Source organism: Schistocerca nitens, chromosome 3, assembly GCF_023898315.1.
Source record: "Schistocerca nitens isolate TAMUIC-IGC-003100 chromosome 3, iqSchNite1.1, whole genome shotgun sequence".
In the NCBI taxonomy this organism is placed as follows: domain Eukaryota; kingdom Metazoa; phylum Arthropoda; class Insecta; order Orthoptera; family Acrididae; genus Schistocerca; species Schistocerca nitens.
This window is the reverse complement of record NC_064616.1, coordinates 617,746,450-617,762,860: the sequence shown is the minus strand read 5'-3', so window position 1 is coordinate 617,762,860 and position 16,411 is coordinate 617,746,450. Positions and strand designations below refer to the sequence as shown.

The window sequence follows — 16,411 nt, the reverse complement described above, 5'->3', positions numbered from 1 at the left end:
AGTGTGCTAACCACTACGCCACTTATCGGTACCGCAACGGACCCCTTCCTAAGATCCACAAGGAAGGGGTTCCTCTAAGGCCAGTTATGAGTAATGTTAGTGCTCCGACATATCGTGTGACAAAACACTTTGTGGCTCTGTTGAGCCCGCTAATACGTCGGAGTGAGCATCACATTACGAAGTCGGCGGATTCTTACGTCGATTAGAGGGGATGCCTTTGAATGGCTCTGATATTCTAGTAAGTTCTGGTGATATCCCTCTTCACTAGCGTTCCTCCATCTGATTCGTTATGGTTAACTGAAATTAGGGATGGTGTTGAATTAACTAGCCTATTTCGACATGTGTTGACTTCCAGTAACTATTTATTCAATGCCCAGTGCTACGAGCAGATAGATGGAGTTGCGATGGGAAGCTCGTTGTCACCTGTTATTGCCCGTATGGAAGACTTGAGGAACGTGCTTTGGAGTCGGCCACTTTGAAACGTGTCTTTTTTTTCAGATATTTAGACGGTACTTTTGTTGTTTGCCTCATGGCAGTGAGAATTTGAACGACTTTTTGGAACACCTGAATTCAACCCACCAGATATTTGTTTCACGATGGAGGTTGGAAAGGATGGCTGCCTTCCCTTCCTTGATGTGTTGGTCAGGAGGAAGGCTGATTGTACGTTTGGACATGCCATTTATAGGAAGTCTCCTCATGCTGACTTGTATGTACAGGCTGATCTGGCTCAGAGTGAACGGGTACGTCGTACCTTGGTTCACAGGGCCCACGTCATCTCAGACACTGAGAGTTTATCAGCTGAGGTAGCCCATCCTGAAGTCCGGTGTACTGAGCATAAGCGTCACACACACGTGCGACATCCGAGCAAATCTGGTATTGCAGAACATTGTCTTGAGACCGGTCATCCTATGGAATATAACACGGAGATTCTGACATACAATTCCAACTACTGGGTTAGTGTTATCAAGGAAGCAGTTGAAATTAAGTTAGCAAGTAACTTTATAAATAGAGAGGGAGTTTTTTGTCTAAATTCAGCGTGGAATCTCGCTCTCTCCTTTGTCAAAAAACAGAGTGAGAGGGTTAATGCTATCTCACTCGTTGGTTATTAATTTTCGCTGTCAGTAACTTCTGACGTCAGTCATCTATGGTTGAGTGATGGTGCTAGTACGTACAGTGTATGTGTGTTTTATCTTTACGGCATTGCTCTGAAAACGGTAGTTTTAAATTCTCTTGCACGGCGCTTATTTGCTGCAGTTTTGCCTTGAAAATAAATATCAGGGTGTGCACGTGTCGAAACATCGGCGATTATCGACGACGTCACCAAGCTGCATCCCCGTAAGTTATTTGAACAAGCTACATTTAACGTAGTGAAGTTAGCAGGGAAAGCGTTGAAAAATATCGGAAAAGAAATCAGAAGGCAGGATGCCGCTTTGAACTCCCGCCAATGTTCTGCCAACAGTCACGTGATTCTGTGTTGCAACCACGCCAAGTGTGTAGTCACTGTACTGTTTGCCCGTCTTTTAGTATCTATAGCCGAAGGCTTTAACTAGCTTTCTGTACCTTCTATTATGTGAGCATCACTGCATTTTTCGAGCACTTCAAACTCTGGTATCTTCTTGCGAATGCTTCTGCAGCTAATTTCTAGAATTTTAATACTCTCTCCGGTTGTTGAATGAGACCCCCAGACATATACACTGAGTGCACATGGTGTTCCTTCCCATCCTTTACTGCCATTTCGTTGAAGAGTACAATTACTCGGTGCACGTTTGAACTGCCGAGGATTAACAGACTCCTACCCTTTTGCGCTTGCTTCCATCACAACAGGTGGTGTAAGTCTCCAAGGCCCAGTTAAAGTTTCACTGGAGGACTCCACCTCAAAATTATTGTCAAATGGATCCTTGCGCCCTATCTCCCCTCTTAAGGGCCCCTAGACCTACCACTGGCACGCCACTCACAGTCAAGTGGACGAGTGGCAGATCTTGTACTTCCCGTGAAGGGGACAATACCCACACGATAGGATAGTACTTGAGGTATCTTTGGTGTCTCTCGCACATGACTCTCCGTAGTCCTCCCTATACACCCATTCGCAGCAGCTTCCAATCGCTTAACAGGCGATTTCCACCTGTTCCCCTTGCCCTGAGAAAAGCATACATAGTCGGGCGACATTTCGTCTGGAGCAATATTTTACAGAACAGTAAACAAATAGCTTTAAGCTAGCAGATTATCTTTTAAGTTATGGTCTGATACGCTACAAGTATTACCGGTAGCAGTATCCTCAGCTGTCGCTGAATGTACACCCCCCCCCCCCCCCCCTCACAAGAAAAATTTTACGACATAATGTTCAGGAAATATGACGTCAGATACTGAGATGTGAGAAGAACTGCCACATCATGCATGTCGTTTTAAATTATTACTTCTTTGCTACTAACTAAATTCGGAACACATTTCACAGACAGTATCCACATATGCCTCTGAATAAATCGTTGAACGATCCATAGGTGCGTAAGTAACTGTTGCACTGTGTATGGCGTTTCAATTTCTTACTTCTTTACTACTAATTCTATTCCCAACATATTTCGCAGACAGTAGGCACATGTACCACTGGATGTGCCTGCAAAATTGTGTCATTGTACATCACATAGTTCACCAGATACGTCGCCAAAACACTGAGCTGCGTGAAAATGAAACTCCAAGGGTAAATTCGCTAGACTTTCAGGTGAAATATGTGTACAATACGCTTGAAATATGTTAGCCCGCATCTCGTGGTCGTGCGGTAGCGTTCTCGCTTCCCACGCCCGGGTTCCCGGGTTCGATTCCCGGCGGGGTCAGGGATTTTCTCTGCCTCGTGATGGCTGGGTGTTGTGTGCTGTCCTTAGGTTAGTTAGGTTTAAGTAGTTCTAAGTTCTAGGGGACTTATGACCACAGCATTTGAGTCCCATAGTGCTCAGAGCCATTTGAACCATTTTTTTTGAAATATGTTAAATACGTGTGAAATATTTTTGGCATGTACATTTTCGGGCAAAGCCACGGACAAAAAGCTCATCCTAAACCCCTGGAACGATGTCAGTAAAATTTGGTACACATATTAGTAACAATCTGGAAAGACGTGAAATAGGTGTAAGAACCACCAGCCCCTATTGAGGTGAGCTTTATAACATGGAGAGAGAAGAGAGGACGAGGAGATGGACAGATAGAGAGGGGGAGGAGGAGATAAGCATAGATAGGAGGAGGAGGAGGAGGAGGAGGAGGAGGAGGAGATGGACAGACAGAGAGGGGGAGGAGGTGATAAGCACAGATAGGAGGATGAGGAGATGGACAGAGAAAGGAAAGAAGAGGAGCTGGACAGAGGCAGGGGGAGGAAGAGATAGGCAGAGAGAAGGGGGAGGACGAGATGAACAGACAGAGATGAAGGAGGAAATGGACAGGAACAGGAGGAGATGGATAGATAGAGGGGAGTGGAGCAGATGTACATGGAAAGGAGAGGGGAGGAGATAAGCAGATGGTGGGGCAGTAGGAGATGCACAGAGTGAGGAGGAGGAGGAGACGTGCAGAGGGAGGGGGAGGAGGGGATTGACAAAGACAGGGGAGGAGGAGATGAACAAGAGAATGGCAGCAGGAGGTGGACAAAGAGGGGGGGAGAAGGAGGTGGACAAAGAGAAGAGGTGGTGAAGATGGAAAGAGAGAGAAGGAAGAAGACAAGCTAATAGAAGGCTGGCAATGCCAGGTACTCAGCTAGTATGTAAATAAACATGCGAACTGCACGAACGTTCAAAAAATGGCTCTAAGCGCTTTGGGACTTAACATCTGAGGTCATCAGTCCCCTAGATTTAAAACTACTTAAACCTAACTAATCTAAGGGCATCACACACGTCCATGCCCGAGGCAGGATTCGAAACTGCGACCGTAGCAGCAGCGCGGTTCCGGATTGAAGAGCCTAGAACCGCTCGGCCACAGCGGCCGGCTGCACGAATGTTTTAGTTAGTTGAAATTGTGACATCTACTACAGTGACATTGCGGTTTATTATAGCCAAAATTGCGAAAAGTGTGGACTACAAACAAAGCACGGTTGCTGCTTGGGGCAGTTGACAATGCCCTTACTTCATGTGATACTGTGGAGATGTTTGGAATCTAATCTAGGTCACCGGCGCAAAGGCCCCAAATACTGGCAGTGAAAAGTTCATACACCACCAGAATTGGAACTGGCTTACCCCCGAGTCGAGCGCCACCACACCGGTGTGCATTAGCGACCTCGGCTACCGAGGCTTTTTCTTCCCTAAGAAAGCCACAGTAAGCCTAAATAATGAATACCGGTCACAGATGTGAAGCCTGGAGAGCTAATGCCCCGTTCTCATTGAGTTGAATAGAGACGAAACAGTTGCTCAGTTGGGTGAAGCCAGGGAAGAAAACTGGTGACGCCTTTCTAGAGGGAACCATGCCAGAGTTAGTGTGGAATGGTTTATGACACTGCAAGAAGCCAAATCAGTATATCTGAAAGAGGATTTGAGCCCTATTCATTCCCGATAGGGGTAGAATGGCACAGTACTAGATGGGGCGCTTATTAGAGTCTAGATGATTAGTTATTTACATATTACATGGATCAGGATTGCGATCTCTCACTATGATGTGGAACAATTCTGTTCATATTTACAGTGCACTTTCTCAGAGAAAAATATGGCAACGTGTTATTCATTTACACGATTCTCTTTTACATTAATTTGAAGCTATATTTTTTAACACGTTTTTGTTAGGTTGCTTTCTAGTCTGTCAGTCTGTCTGTTCAGTACAAATTTTGCAGTTGATTTTAAACTAACTACCTGATGAGCTAGAGATATGAAATTTTAATCATAACTCAGAACAGGGTGACAACGCAATATTAACTCTCTTTCTTGTCGGGCTGTTCAGTAGGGGTGGTTTGGTAACACCTGACATCTTGGCTGCCCTGTAGAACCAGCATGTTGTGCAGGTAGCATTGGAATGCTTTCCACGTGGTATGGGAGTGGATGGACAAGACTCAGCAGAGAGGGGGAGAAGAGAAGATGGACAGAGAGAGGGGAAGGAGGAGATGTCTGTAATGCACATGGCACATACATACAGGGGTGAAGCTGCCCAAGTAATAGCTGATTTAAACAAAAAAATATAATCTCATGAATATGTTTAAAGTTCACTGAAAAATTTCACACACACAAGACTAAAAAGCAGAAATAATAATTTAAATAAAAATAATTTTTGATATAATATGTTTTTAAATTAGACTAAAAGGTATAAAAGAACTTCTTGTAGCCTCATGCAGATTCCCAACACTTGCAAATTTATGCTTGTGCATTTTTAATAGCTATGACAATACGTGGGGGATTTATAACTAAAAACTTGTGCTCAAGTGACACTGAATTGATGCATGAATAGTTCACCCTCTGTTATCTATTGTGTGAGGCCCCACGTTTTTCGTTATATATCTTCCAAGTATTGTCATAGATATTAAAAATTCACAAACACAAATTTTCAGGACTATCCATATAGGATGAGTACCCTTCGTGAGGCTAGGAGAAATTATTTTATACTTTTTTGTCGATTCAAGAACACAGTATATTAAAAATTTATTTTTATTTAAATAATTTATTTTAACATCCTGCTCACACTCATTATGCTAACTGGACTGCTGGTAGCACTTTGGAACTCACGAGTTATTCCTTCTACTGATTTCATGCGATTTTTCGCAACCACCCACCGAAATGCTCGACGGTCCTGTCCGTCAATACACGAGGTCTGCCTGGTTGGTTTAGCTGAGGCAGCTCTTTGGCATTTGGGCTTCACGATCACATTACCAACAGTTGACACGAGCAGCTTTACAAGTGTTGAAATGTCCGTGAGGCGTTCGTTTCTCAGCTGACGTCCAATGACTCGTCCACGTTAGAAGTCATGAGCTTTCCTGACCGACCCATTTTGCCGTTACAGCTTCTCTACTGACAACACAATACTCCCCACCACATTTTACACTGGCAGGTCTGCCTCTCTTGTCATTTAGTGGTCAATTTCTTGTTGCATAAGAGCGTCCGGGTACTTTCATTCTGATAGTGTACATCGTTAACTTATACTGAAAACATGAGAGTGTCTTTCACGCTTCCTTGGGGTACTCCAGACCTTACTTTCATATCTGTTCTATATTTAACGTATAGTAAAATGCAGTGACTTCTATTTGACAGCCGGCCGGATTGGCCGAGCGGTTCTAGGCGCTACAGTCTGGAACCGCGCGACCGCTACTGTCGCAGGTTCGAATCCTCCCTCGGGCATGGATGTGTGTAATGTCCTTAGGTTAGTTAGGTTTAAGTAGTTCTAAGTTCTAGGGGGCTGATAACCTCAGAAGTTAAGTCCCATAGTGTTCAGAGCCATTTGAACCATTTTCTATTTGACAAAATATAATCGAGCCATCCGCATATCTGTGAAGATGGTATCTTGGTCATTATTACCGGGTCGTTCCACAGCTGTATCTGAGGCCGTTTCGATTATGAAAGATGCTATAAAAGCCCAACTCCGATCACTATCTCGTCCATCACTGATAAATTCTGTACTAGCGCCTTCTACAACTGAACTCCCAAAGCTGGAAGCTGACCACGAAAAATCAAGGATGGTCTGCATAGATTAAATGCAAGATCTTGAAACGAGTTTTAAGATTAGTATCCCAAATATCGCCTCTGTCCCTAATATCACCTATGCTTCTGAAGAGAACAGGCATAGGTGATATTAGGCACAGAGGCGATATTTGGGACACTAATCTTAAAACTCGTTTCAAGATCTTGCATTTAATCTTTGAAGCAGAGATTTTATATTTGCCGCAATTATTTGTGATGAGGGAGTGGCAAAAAATTAAGTCTAGGTTCAGAAATTGGTACTTCAAAGATTTGCAAATTATGGGTGGTATACAAATGTTAACACTCCGCAAATAAGAGTATAATAGAACTCGTTAGGAGCGAACAGTAACTTTAATATAAAATTTGTTATAGAGTTTACGAATGCACGGTCTCGTGACGATATGAGTTAATAAAACTCAGCTTTCAGGTGTATCAACTCAGTGGAGTAATGCACGGCCGTAGTCAAGAAGTAACTGTCTGTCGTGTCGTCGACGGCCGCATTTTTATATAGCTGCGCACGATACCACACAAGTACCACTCAGTATCGTCTGTAGACTAAAAACCAGTTGAAATCCGAGCGGTTCTCGGCGCTTCAGTGTGGAACCGTGATGCTGCTACAGTCGCAGGTTCGAATCCTGCCTCGGGCATGGATGTGTGTGATGTCTTTAGGTTAGTTAGGTTTAAGTGGTTCTAAGTCTAGGGAACTGATGACCTCAGATGTTAAGTCCCATAGTGCTTAGAGCCATTTGAACCAGTTGAAATCTTGATCAAACATTTTCACTTCCAGTACCTTTCTCATTCGAGAAATACTTCAGAGAAGCGACCTACACGTGAGAAAAGAATATCACGAATCAGCGAAGAAGGTGTAAGGACACAACTTCGAATAATTCACGCTGGATGGTTTTTAGGATATAAAGCAAGATTAGGCAAAACTCATCGCATGGAAGTAAGGAAAACGTACCACCTCAAACAAAACACGTCAGAACAATGAAAATAGCTGTGACTGTACAGCCTACCCCAGAGGAATGGTCAGTATTCAGGGATCTGAAAGAAACGATCATTCGAGGCAAAAAAGTCTAGTAATCATGAGCTCTAAAATGCGTGCCTTAGGAGCAATGAGTCCACGTTTAACTTCGATGCTGTGAACCAGATCTCTTCTACTGTAAGCTCTTTGATTACCATAACTTGGGAGGAAGTGGTACGGGCCAAAACAAGAAAAAAATGTCTAGTAAACATGTTGTCTAAAATACATACGTTAAGAGAAGGTAAAGAAGTGCTCATAGCGCTTAAGATATGCATTTTGGAGCCCATATTTACTTGACTTTTTTGCTTCGAATGGTCGTTTCTGTCACATTCGCGTATACTGACCATTCCTCTTGTGAGTATAATGACTTTTCTAGAGACTAGAAATCTACTCTGTAGGAATCAGTATTGGTTTCGAAAAAGACGATCGTGTGAAACCCAGTTCGCGCTATTCGTCCACGAGACTCAGACAGTCATAGACACGGGTTCCCAGATAGATGCCGTGTTTTTTGAATTCCGCAAGGCGTTTGATGCAGTTCCCCACAGTCATGTAATGAGAAAAGTAAGAGCATATGGACTATCAGACCAATTGTGTGATTGGAGTGAAGAGTTACTAGATAACAGAGCGCAGCATGTCATTCTCAATGCAAAGAAGTCTTCCGAAGTAAGAGTGATTTCAGGTGTGCCGCAGGGGAGTGTCGTAGGACCGTTGCTATTCAAAATACACATAAATGACCTTGTGGATAACATCGCAAGTTCACTGAGGCTTTTTGCGGATGATGCTGTAGTATATCGAGAGGGTGTAACAAGAGAAAATTGTACTGATATGCAGGAGGATCTACAACGAATTGACGCATGGTGCAGGGAATGGCAATTGAATCTCAACGTAGACAAATGTAATGTGCTGCGAATACATAGAAAGAAAGATCCTTTATCATTTAGCTACAATATAGCAGGTAAGCAACTGGAAACAGTTAATTCCATAAATTACCTGGGAGTAGGCATTAGGAGTGATTTAAAATAGAATGACCATATAAAATTAATCGTCGGTAAGGCAGATGCCAGACTGAGATTCATTGGATGAATCCTAAGGAAATGCAGTCCGAAAACAAAGGAAGTAGGTTACAGTACACTTGTTCGCCCACTGCTTGAATACTGCTCACCGGTGTGGGATCCGTACCAGATTGGGTTGATATAAGAGATAGAGAAGATCCAACGGAGAGCAGCGCGCTTCGTTACAGGATCATTTAGTAATCGCTAAAGCATTACGGAGATGACAGATAAACTCCAGTGGAAGGCCCTGCAAGAGACACACTCAGTAGCTCGGTACGGGCTTTTGTTGAAGTTTTGAGAACATATCTTCACCGAGGAGTCAAGCAGTATATTGCTCCCTCCTACGTATATCTCACGAAGAGACCATGAGGATAAAATCAGAGAGATTAGAGCCCACACAGGTGCATACCAACAATCTTTCTTTCCACGAACAATACGAGACTGGAATAGAAGGGAGAACCAATAGAGGTACTCAAGGTACCCGCCGCCACACCCCCCGTGAGGTGGCTTGCGGAGAATGGATGTAGATGTAGACAGCTTGTGTAAAGACTGGTACATACCTTAGCGATACATCCCAGAAGCATTACACGCTGAGAAAATCCAGTGTAACGTCATAATGCTTTCCTTTAGGTACGAGATATTCACCGTACCACAGCTAACGACTGATCGAAAATGTAACCGAGTGTCAGAGGAGCCTCGCGGCTGTTGTAGGCGATTCCTTCGCTTCCTGTGTGCACTCTGTACATAATGAAACAGTAAAATTACGCTGTAAAATGTTGACCATGAATATATATCACCATCGTGATTCCTGAGATAACATTGAAAAGTGGGGTGATTTTTGTATCACCATGCTTGGAAGAGGTAGCTTTTGGATGGGAACCATAACACTGAAAACAGGTTCGTTGGGAGTGACGCCGAGTGGTTCCAGAACTCGGCATTATACTCACGTGGCTGTTGGGCAAACCCGGAGCATGCAGGTTGCGGCAACGGTCTCGTGAAAGCACAGCGACTGCGTCCCCCGGGCCGAGCGGCGTAGTAACTTCGCACCTCGGCCTCACGCAACTGGGATACAGCTAATTGCCGCACAGTCATCACCGTCGCATTGGCGTGCTGTGCCTATTCGCGATGATGTAACGCATCTGTTCGACGCCTGTCGTGTCATCTGCAGACATTCGACACTTTGCGTGCTAAATGCGAAGATGTTAGTCCGTGCTACCATATCACCTGCTTTCGCTGCACCTCTCCAGGAAACAAGACGCGTGCTTTTTAACTTCGACAATCACTGAATTGACGTCATGTAAAACAGTGTGAAACTGAAGACACGAAATCCTGGCTACAAGTTCGCTGTCTCGTCCAGGAGCTCTTTGCATCATCCTAACTCCCTCCGTCGTACCTTCTAAGTTTCTACAAGGAACGCTCGTCTTTGAGCGAATGCTGTGGAAGAAATCGGTCGTTACATTGCTAATCTAGTGTTATCGGGAAAGGCTGAAACGCCTTAATGGGCGAAAACAGGAATGTAGTATAGGCGATAATATCCGTTTACACCGTAACTTATATTTCCTTTGCTGTGTGATGCTTCAAAGTAAACGAGTTTCCAGAAGAATTTGTAGAGCGTGGTTTCCGCCTGTTTAGCGAAACACAAATTCTCAGTTTTCACGCTTAGTTTTGCAAAAGTAGGCGGAATGCAAGACGTATAAGTTGTAAACAAGATTTTGCCGCAGAACACGACTTATTCCTGGGGGAAGACATATCAAATACAAATTCTTTTTCCCCATTACATGAACGTCTGTGCAAAACCTGTGCATGGTTATTTTTATATAATTAAGAAATGTGATTGGATATAAAATATGAGTCTCTTGCCGATTAACCCTTTCAGACCCTCTGGCTATGACTGTGTACATTACCTTTTACTGTGTCTTCTCTGTAACAGAAGTATCTTTTCCTGATGGAAACCGGAGGCACAAATTTGTGAATGTTCAAGCTTTTCATCATGTGGAAGTGCTGCCAACCGTTGGGCATCACTATGAGAATATTAGTAAGTCAATGTAGCAGTGCGAAGCAGCTCGTGACCAACGGAATACACGGATGTAGTTGGTTCGCTGTGTTCCACTGAACATTGGAATATTGTTACTGTTATTTTGCATGGTAATTATTGAAATATCATTTTACTATTTATTACAATAGAGAATCTTTCGTAAATAGCTGTTTTAGTCCATAAAATGAAGCGAAGTGTACAAAGTATGTTTTGAAAATGGGTACATATTTTTGTATAAATCTTGCATTAAAGTCAGTAAAAATCACCTAAGAGCATTACCACATAAAGAAAAAATTTCTGTCCTTCAGAAAAAATTCAGACTGGAATGGGTTAAACAAACCCGTGACGAAGCGCGTACCTTAACAAATGTTACCCTCTCACGTAGAAATTAAAATGTTTCTTTCAGTGGATTATTCGTTATTTCTTTCCCGCATGTCCTTATTAATGGTACCAAAAAGTTTCATTGTCCTATGATCACTCGTTTTTCACGGTGGTCCTCTCAAGCAGTCTAAGTTTAATTGTAACAATCCCATACATTCGAAGCTCTAGACCATTGTATACAGACATAACCAATGCCAATCCTAGTGCTGCATCGTCGTCGTAGGCTGCAGAGAAATCCGTTGTAGTAACGCTCCAAGCAAGGCCAGTCCATAGGACACGTTCCTGTACCATAGTTACAGCCGGAGAACAGTCCGTAGCGATAACGCCAATACCGTTGTAACGAGAATGTGACGATAGCGTCTGCAGTAAACGCAACACTGGCGTTAGGCTGTGGAACTGGCCCCACTGCTAGAATGCAGCGACGCTAATGGTGACGTATGGAGTCTCACACTAGTATCACCCACGGCACCGTGAGAACATCCATATAGTTGCCTGAGGAGGATACCAGACCAGAGTTCCTTCTCTCGTTATTTCTTTCCCGCATGTCCTTATAAATTTTTCCACAAAGTTTCATTGTCCTACGATCACTCGTTTTTCATGGTGGTCCTCTCAAGCAGTGAAAGTTTAATTGTAAGAATCCCATACATTCGAATCTCGTACGGAGGCTTATAGACAGCTGCAATGAAATGAATACCCTTAGCTGCATACAGGCGTTGATATGAGTCAACGGAGACAGTTGAAAATGTGTGCCCTGACCGGGAGTCGAACCCGGGATCTCCTGCTTACATGGCAGACGCTCTAACCATCTAAGTCACAGAGGACACAGAGGACAGTGCGACTTATCTCTGCAGTATCCATAAAAAGTCTGTATCATCAACATGAAAACAAGCTGTTACTCGGGGCGTATAGAGGGCTGTATCATACAACATACATCCTGTGATCAGGATAAAAATGTGGTATTTATTTTACTAATTATGAAAAAACCTTTGGTCGAGTACAATACAATAAAATTACAGAAGCTCTCAAGAGCATGTACACAGATCAGAAAGACAATGGGACATTGGGAGAATTTTAGGAAAGTGTAGGTCAGCTGTAAAGGAGACCGCATACAGGACTCTAGTGCAACCCATTCTTGAGTACTGTGCAAGTGTTTGAGATCCGCACCACGTCGGATTACAGGAAGATATGGAAGCAATTCAGAGGCGGGCTGCTAGATTTGTCACTGGTAGGTTCAAACAACACCCAAGTATTACGGAGATGCCTCGGGAACTTAAATGGGAATCACTCGAGGGCGTTCTTTTCGAGTAGCACCATTGAGAAAATTTAGAGAACCGGCATTTCAGGCTGACTGCAGATCGATTCATCTGTCGTCAACGTATATTTTGCGTTAGGGTCATGAAGATAAGAATAGAGATACTGGGGCTCGTACGGAAGCATATAGATAGTTACAATAAAATGAATACCCTTAGCTGCACACAGGCGTTGATATGAGTCAACAGGGACAGTTCAAAATGTGTGCCCCGACCGGTACTCGAACTCGGGATATCCTGCTTACATGGCAGACGCTCTATCCATCTGAGCCACCGAAAACACAGAGGATAGTGCGACTGCAGGAACTTATCTCTGGCACGCCTCCCGTGAAACCCACATTCGCAACTTAATGTCCCGCGTTATATTCTTAGTGCCCCCGCCCATTATACTCATTACTCGCGGCTTTACTGCCGATTCCCGTAAGAATGCACTGTTTGTGCATCTGCACAGAAGAAGATGGTCGAATGGCCGGTGAGCCTTAAGTATATATTTATATGAAGATGGTATCTGTTCTTTCGGACATGTCCGAAAGAACAGATATCATTCACATATATGTACATAGAGATAGTTGTTTTTCCCTCGTTCTATTTTTGCGTGTAACAGAAAAGGAAATGACCAGTAGTGATACAGGGAACCCTCCGCCACGCACCATACGGTGGCTTGCGGAGTATGTAAGTAGATGTAGAAGACATCTGCTGCATAGAGAATTTATATTCGAATCACACTGCACAGGTGAAGTTTGATAGTTGTGTCACCGACTTGGTTAATATCTGTAGATGAGTTCGACAGGATGTATTCTGTCACCTTTGTTATTCAAATTGCGCTCAGAGAGTATTTTTCAGGAAGCACGTCGTGATACAGTAAATGGCATAAAGGTAATAATAATAATAATAATAATAATGGCGTGTGACGAGGGCCTCCCGTCGGGTAGACCGCTCGCCTGGTGCAAGTCTTTCGATTTGACGCCACTTCGGCGACTTACGCGTCGATGGGGATGACATGGGCATAAAGGTTAATGCAGTCCTCATCAACAACATTCTCTATGCCGTAATACTGTACATTACTGACTGCTGATAACGTAGACTATCTTCAACAGCTGGTCAACATAGTAGGAGATTAAAGCCGTCATCTAAGTCCGAGTAATGATACCAAAAAGAAGCATTTTAATTCAACGGCTCCTTAATACAAAGCACAGACAAGTTTAAGTACCTTGGAACGTGGCTCTGCGAATACTGGAGATCACACATCGAGATAGAATGTGGCATTGACAACGCCCGTAATGCTTTCATAACATTCAAGATTGTTCTCGTAAGTACAAAGCTAGACATAAACCTTTGAGTTCGTGTTGTAAGATGCTACATCTTGTCTGTTCTTCTACAGTGTGTTCGGGAATTCCCGTTACAAACTTCTAGGGTTTGTCAAGGGAAGTGAGTACATAATTTTTTGAATAGCAACCCATGTCCGGAAAAGCACTGTTTCCGTTGTACGAAGGTTTCCGTTCAGATGTGTAATGCGTTCACGTCTGCTGAGGGAAAGAAAAAGGTTTCAGAGTTCCTTGTCCTGGTACGCAGCAGGATAGACAGGATGACCGTATTACGTCAGGGTGTTACCTGATGTCACTTAACGTCTGTCCTTGCTGCGAGACAGAGGAAGATCTGCTGGAACCTCTGGGTGTTGCACTAGAAATTGAAGACGTATCAGATGGGATGGAGAGAACATTTCTAACAATGTTAGTGGTCGCCACATCGGGCCGCTGTTGTAACGCAACAGTACTGTTCTGTACGTACAGTGTGCTGAGTTCTTTCTTGTTTTGGAATGATGTAAACACGTAAAGTTTAAGTCTTAATACAACAAATGTGCTTAAGTGATAAATAGATGTTTCGTTATGTTTCCTTCCGAATTGTTATCGAATAATTGTACTGCGTCAGGCTTAATTCAATTCCTCAAGTAGAAGTGGATGAGTTGAACATTTGAATTGAAACCGACGTAAAACGGAAGCGATAAATTTCCGGACTTGGTTTCTTATCCAAAATATTATGTACCCAGTCCTCTCTACAAGACCTAGATGTCTGTAACGGAAATTTTCGAACACTTTGTATATGACTGTGAAAGATAGACACTTAATGAGCCAAGTGCAAAGAAAATCGATATATTTAAAATGTGGATTGACTGCCAAATGCCGGCCGGAGTGGCCGAGCGGTTCTAGGCGCTACAGTCTGGAACCGCGCGACCGCTACGGTCGCAGGTTCGAATCCTGCCTCGGGCACGGATGTGTGTGATGTCCTTAGGTTAGTTAGGTTTAAGTAGTTCTAAGTTCTAGGGGACTGATGATCTCAGAAGTTAAGTCCCATAGTGCTCAGAGCCATTTGTACCATTTGACTGCCAAATATTTAAATCATTGTGGACGCAAGAGGAACTAACACCAAAGTACTGAGACGAATCTACAAACAGCGAGAAATGACAGCAATGTTCAAGAGAAGAAAGTATGTATCTTACGGAACACCAAATATATACATCTGCTGTTGATAACAGAGGGGAAGATCGAGGGTAATAGAAGAAAAGAGTGAAGAAGGAATCTCAGTTAGATAACATTAAGTAGTGGAGAGAATTACAAAGCGCAGATCAACTACAACATACTGCGGTTCAGAGAATAAATATGCATCGTGTGGTTGCCAACATCCATTAATGGCTAGGCAGAAGAGGAAGGGAAGGAAAACGGAACAGTAAGAGACATACTTTACTTACTGATAGAGGTGTGGAGGGTGTAGAGAGCTTTTTTACCTCTAGTAAGATTCTGTTGTCATGAAACGAGTGACGAAGTAAACATGCATCTAGAAGACGTAGTGTTGACCTAAACAGTGTGGTGAAAATAAAAACCTACCCAAAAAATTTGAGTTTCATGTGCTATAGAAAAGGCTAATACACACATCAAAAAAAGTTTTGCATCATCCCGGTTGCCAGAACTCCTGAAGAAAGACGTTGACTGTGGATATTGCATCACAGACACAGTCCCTTTGACTCTTCAGAGATGTCACTAAACCCGCCCAAAGTTGTAAACAATCATGCATGAGCAGCGCCTATTAGATGGAGGGGGTCCGCCAGACGATCAGTTCCAGTCATTCCACCAGGAATGAGGTACACGGCTCGTGTTGTCTGTAGTTCAACCATGCCTAGACGGTCAATACCGCAGTTCGATCTCGTCCGCATTGTTACTTTGTGCCAGGAATGGCTCTTAACAAAGGAAGTGTCCAGCGTCTCGGAGTGAACCAAAGCGATGTTGTTCGGACATGGAGGAGGTACAGAGAGATAGGAACTGTCGATGACATGCCTCGCTCAGGCCGCCCAAGGGCTACTACTGCAGAGGATGACCGCTAACTACGGATTATGGCTCGGAGGAACCCCGACAGCAACGTCACCATGTTGAATAATGCTTTTCGTGCAGCCACAGGTCGTCGTGTTACGACTCAAACCGTGCGCAATAGGCTGCATGATGAGCAACTTCACTCTCGACGTCCGTGGTTCAAAATGGTTCAAATGGCTCTGAGCACTATGGGACTCAACATCTTAGGTCATAAGTCCCCTAGAACTTAGAACTACTTAAACCTAACTAACCTAAGGACATCACACACACCCATGCCCGATGCAGGATTCGAACCTGCGACCGTAGCAGTCCCGCGGTTCCGGACTGCAGCGCCAGAACCGCTAGACCACCGCGGCCGGCTCGACGTCCGTGGCAAGGTCCGCCTTTGCAACCACGACACTATGCAGCGCGGTACACATGGGCCCAACAACATGCCGAATGGACCGCTCAGGATTTGCATTACATTCTCTTCACGGTTGAGTGTCGCATATGCCATCAACCAGACAATCGTCGGAGACGTGTTTGGAGGCAACCCGGTCAGGCTGAACGCCTTACGACACACTGTCCAGCGAGTGTAGCAAGGGGGAGGTTCCCTGGTGTTTTGGGGTGGCATTATGTGAG

At 43.9% G+C, this 16,411-nt stretch overlaps 1 protein-coding gene across 4 annotated transcripts in view; it reads right to left on the bottom strand.

Annotated features, from left to right (window-relative positions):
- LOC126248553 (beta-1,3-galactosyltransferase 5-like) overlaps positions 1-16,411 on the bottom strand; it is a 334,826-nt gene that overhangs the window by 74,363 nt on the left and 244,052 nt on the right. Inside the window, exon 1 of one of the 4 annotated variants that reach the window (XM_049949629.1) lies at positions 9,650-9,781. The exons of the other annotated variants lie outside the window; for them this stretch is intronic. The gene's annotated coding sequence lies outside the window, so the exon portion shown is untranslated. Of the gene's footprint in view, positions 1-9,649; positions 9,782-16,411 lie in introns of those variants that run through there. 4 annotated transcript variants of the gene reach the window in all.